This window comes from Rhododendron vialii, chromosome 5a (assembly GCF_030253575.1).
Source record: "Rhododendron vialii isolate Sample 1 chromosome 5a, ASM3025357v1".
Classification (NCBI taxonomy): domain Eukaryota; kingdom Viridiplantae; phylum Streptophyta; class Magnoliopsida; order Ericales; family Ericaceae; genus Rhododendron; species Rhododendron vialii.
Genome location: NC_080561.1, coordinates 29523143 through 29529142, shown reverse-complemented (window position 1 = coordinate 29529142; position 6000 = coordinate 29523143).

The window sequence follows — 6000 nt, the reverse complement described above, 5'->3', positions numbered from 1 at the left end:
TTCCGGAGGAATCGATGGTTAATCTGTAAAATACCAGAAATTAAAGGGCAAATTGGTCCGAAATTGAAAATTGTCCTTTGGAAAACCGATTCTTTTTAGGGAGAGAGAGAATATATATATATATATATATATATATATATATATATATATATATATATATATATATATATATATATATTTGCACAGGTCCACTCCACTATAGCAGTTTCCAAACCCATCTAGTCCACTTCTAAGTTTCATAACCTACTAAGTCCACTAATAATTTGAATGACAAAAATACCTCACCTAAGAAACAAAGGTTTTGTTTGGCTAACACAAAAATGTATTTTTTTCAATTTTTTTGGTTTTTGTTGCAATCAAGCCGCCGCCGTTGCTGTTGCTATCACGCCACATATAATGTTATATGTGTAATAAAAAATGTATTTTTTCATTTTTCTAAATTTTTTTTATTGAATCCGCTACACTTAACATTTAACGTTATATATGTGACAAATTCTCTTTTTACCAATTTTTTATTGTTTTTTCCTAGTTTTCTTGTATTGATTTTTTAACATTATATGAGTGATACAAATTTTCTAACATACAACATTATATGTGGCAAAAAATTTCTAATATGTAACATTTCTTTTTAATTTTTCTTGTTTTTAGTCTTTAACGTTATCTGCTGGTCCATACAAAACATATAACATTATATGTGAGTTTTTGAATATCTAAATATCGCAAAAAAAGAATAAGAACATATAACATTATATTTGAGCTTCTGCAGTTTTGAATTTCACAAAACAATAAAACAGAACATATAACATTATATGTGAGCTTCTATAGTTCTAAATCTCACCAAAAAAATAAAATATATAACATTATATCTGAGCTTCTGTAGTTCTAAATTTCACAAAACATGACATATAAAATTATATGTTCTCAAAATAACATCACATCTTTCCAACAATATTATATATCTCAAAAAATAACATTATATATTCACATATCATGTCACCATTATCCTTGTTTCCAGTCGCGGCTTGGATCCCAAATTGAATATTGATGAAGCCACAAGGGGTCGAGCTTCATTTTTTCACCGTTTTTTCATCAAAACCTTCAAAATTTGTGATTTTCTGCCTCCGAATAGCATTCTCATAACCTCTATATCTACATATATGCATATTCAAAACAACATAAATAATATTAATATATCTCGAAAACGAGATATAATATTATATGTCTAACCTTAGAAAAATCACATATTACACATGACAGAAATTCACATATAATTTTATATGTTCCATTGTCCATCACTTATTGAATTGGTTCGCGCAGCGGCCTCTTCAACTTGCTTCTGATAATATATGGATATATCCATATGTGTTTTTGAGAGGCCGCTGCGCGGACCTATTCAATAAGAGAACATATAACGTTATTAGTTCCTCTCTTCTTTTCTTTTTTTTCGAGTTTTACAGGACAAAATCTTATATACAATGTTATATGTTCTCTATGCAAATTGAAATTTTTTTCATGTCAATACAAGCTCATATATATATATATATAAACGTTATAATCATATATAATCATATATGGATATATCCATATGTGTTTTTGAGAGGCCGCTGCGCGGACCAATTCAATAAAAGAACATATAACGTTATTAGTTCCTTTGTTTTGGAGTTTTACAGGACAAAATTAGGTACCAAGGACAAATTGTCATATATAACATATACTCCCTCCGTCCCATAATATTTGTCCGATCCGCAAAATGGGGACGTAAAAATAATACAATTTTTGCAAGAAAAGTTGGAAAAAAATTCAACAATTTACTAGATCTTGACGAGTTCTTTTAACTTATGAAAAAAATTTAAACTTTTTCTTGAAAGAAATACATTATTTTATAGTCTTCATTTTGCGGATCGGACAAATATTATGGGATGAAGGAAGTATGTCTCAGTAGAGAAGATCATCTATAGCCAAACCACATCACTAACCGAGTTTCAAATCACATATTTTCATGTATAAGTCGGAGAGGCCACTACGTGAACCAATTCAATAAGTGATCAACAACGGAGCATATACCGTTATATATGACAAAAACTCATATATAACGTTACACGGTACAAAGGTCATATATAATGTTATATGTTCCTTTATTAAATAACATAGAACATTTCTAATCTAGAATGTTATATATAACAATATAATGTTATCTATTATTATATCTCTCTCTAATTGAGAATGTTTTAAAAAAATGACGTTAAATAACAAAAATACACAAAAATATTTTTTTTTTGTAACACGAAAAGCACACATATAACCTTTTTTTTTTCTTTTCAAAAAACACAACTTGTTCCAACCTTATATGTCTAGCCCTAGAAAAAACACATATGTAACCTTATATATTTATTCAAAAAACTCCAAATATATCAGAAGCAAGTCGGAGAGGCCGTTTCGCGGACTAAATCAATAAGTGATTAATGAAAAACACAAATATAACCTTATATATTTATTCCAAAAACTTTAGAACATTTGTAGAGGAAAAAATATAGATGGAGGGTTTCTTAGTTCTTACCGTGATGATTTCGAAATGAGATTTTACTGGTAGCGGTCGCGGAATCTCACTATAGCCAAACGCGCTAAATCTGGGATGGAGGTTTGCCTGTCTATAATTCTTGAGTCGGAGATTATTCAAAGTAAGTAAACTGACTCGAACATTCGATCATAAAAATAAAAAAAAAGGTTTTGGAAAAAAAAAAACTGATGGAGGATTTCTTGTCGAGATGGATTTCCAAGAGATTCCTCAGAGATTTGGAAGTGGGATTTTGTGGGTAATGGTCGCCGAGTTCGGGATTTCCTTTATTAAATAACATAGAACATTTCTAATCTAGAATGTTATATATAACAATATAATGTTATCGATTATTATATCTCTCTCTAATTGAGAATGTTTTAAAAAAATGACGTTAAATAACAAAAATACACAAAAATATTTTTTTTTTGTAACACGAAAAGCACACATATAACCTTTTTTTTTTCTTTTCAAAAAACACAACTTGTTCCAACCTTATATGTCTAGCCCTAGAAAAAACACATATGTAACCTTATATATTTATTCAAAAAACTCCAAATATATCAGAAGCAAGTCGGAGAGGCCGTTTCGCGGACTAAATCAATAAGTGATTAATGAAAAACACAAATATAACCTTATATATTTATTCCAAAAACTTTAGAACATTTGTAGAGGAAAAAATATAGATGGAGGGTTTCTTAGTTCTTACCGTGATGATTTCGAAATGAGATTTTACTGGTAGCGGTCGCGGAATCTCACTATAGCCAAACGCGCTAAATCTGGGATGGAGGTTTGCCTGTCTATAATTCTTGAGTCGGAGATTATTCAAAGTAAGTAAACTGACTCGAACATTCGATCATAAAAATAAAAAAAAAGGTTTTGGAAAAAAAAAAACTGATGGAGGATTTCTTGTCGAGATGGATTTCCAAGAGATTCCTCAAAGATTTGGAAGTGGGATTTTGTGGGTAATGGTCGCCGAGTTCGGGATTACCTTTATGGGCAGTGGCGACGTGGAGAATTTGGAGGCGGATGGTTCACCGGGGGGGGGGAGGGGAGGCTCAGATCTATTTTGTGATCTAGGATTTTTCTCTTTATATGTTATATAGAAGGGTTTTTTGGTCTTGAAAATTATTTCTTTTTAAGTAAATTAGAGTTATTAGGTTATATAACTATATTAGTGGACTAGAGGGGTTATGAAATTTAGAAATGGACTTAGTGGGTTACAAACATGCTATAGTGGACCTTCCATCAATTTTTTAAAGAATTTTCCTATCTATTCAAAGTAAGTTCATTTCATTCCGCGTGAGGCTCTTGCGTGACATGGTATTTGTTGCTCAATGACGGGATCTATGTAAGACTAAATTATAATATAAAAAATTAGCCTAGGGTCCACTATAGCATGTTTCTAACCCACTTAGTCCACTGATCAAGTTTCTAACCCACTAAGTCCACTAATATGTATTTGGTAAGGCATAAAGTCCACTACATTTAAAAAGAGAATTATTGCCTGACAGAATTACCCTTCCATTCAAATCCCATCAATTTAGCCTATTATCCTCCCTTTATCTCTTCTAGTTTTGAAATCAAAATCCCATCAATTTAGCCCATTATCCTCTCATTATCCCTTCTAGTTTTGCAAATCATGCCAATCACGGGTATCTCTCTCTCTCGTCTCTCTCTATTTGGAATGTTGATCACGCCAATCACGGATATACTGATCTTGATATAGATTCGTATGTAACGTTGTTGTACTTATATAACGTTATATAACAGTCGAAGATTCTTTTTTTTCTGATACACTATATATAACGTAGTGGACTTTATGCCTTACAAGAACATATAACATGAGATACTTACGTTTACATCTGAACGTAATATACTTGTTTGTCAGTTCACATTTAACATGAGATACTTACATTTTACGTTATATACTCATTCATCAGCTCGCATTTAACGTTATGTACTCATTCACTCATGACAGAAAATCACATATAACGATATTAATGATGCAAACCTAAAATGATTTTTGGTTGTTTAGGTTTAACCTTATATAATGTCAATATAACGTTATTGTACATATATAACGTTGTATAACATTATATACTCGTTCATCAGTTCACAGTTATTGTGAGATACTTACATTTTACGTTATATACTCATTCATCAGCTCACATTTTAACATTATATACAATGCAGTATCAAACCTTAACATGCCATCAATTTCAATTTATCCAAAATGTACGACCTAAGTCAGTGGGCAAGTCAAAACTTGTTCAAAATGAAACATCATTAATGTTCGAACCATCGAAGACAAAGTTTGTTCAAACCCCCACAAAAAATAAAAAATAAAAATAAAAATTGTCCCAATGACACCATCTCAGTCATTCTCTATCACCATCTCATCAGTTCATCCGTGCTGGAGGATCTATCCTTGCTATTGGCGGGACATTATATGTTCGTTCCACAGGTACCAACTTTTTATCTTTCTGATTTGGTTTTCTCATTCCTGCAAAAATACATAGAGTTAAACATATGCAAATATATATAACCTAAACACTAGCATGGTAATAAAGTAGATTCAGAACAAAAACAATCCAAAGCCAGCAAGACATTAATAAAACACGTAACATTATGTCATATATATAACCATATATATTTAAGGTGAAAACATGATATATAACCTTCCGCAAGTCTACTGATCATATATAATATTTTATCAAAACTAATATGGAACATGTAATATTTGTATGTTGTTGCAATACAATGAAAATGATACAGTATATCATATATAACCATATATATTTACGTTATTGAATTGGTCCGCGCAGCGGTTTATAGACCTGAATATATAACCATATATAAACTTATAAAATAGTCACATATAATGTTATATATTATTAATTGTCCAATTGTGCTTTACTAATGAGTTCCTATATATACCTTGAACTGTACTCAGTTACCAACATTGATATAACCATATATACTATCAATCGAATCCCTAACTTAATTCAACTATACCATACCAGATCAAAGATTGATATAACCATATATACTCACAATCAACACCTTATCTTAACTTAACCAATACCTAACCGATTAGAGTTTGATATAACTATATCTACTCGCAATCAAAACCCTAATTTAACTGAGCCAAACCATTTATATAACCATATATACGATGAGAAACATAATCTACTCAGAACAGGGTCTCAGAGTTGACGAATACCAATCATAAATTTTCCCCAGGATGCTGTGTACAAAACCCTCAATCACAGGGCAAATAACTTAGGTTTATAACCATATATACGAAGAGAAACATACCTGGTGTATCGATTGCATTGTAGGATCTGACGAAGGCGATGGAGAAACGAAGGCGAAGAACGGCGACTATCACTGAAATGAAGGCAACTAGATCTGACGAAGGCAAAGAACGGCGTCCGACTGAA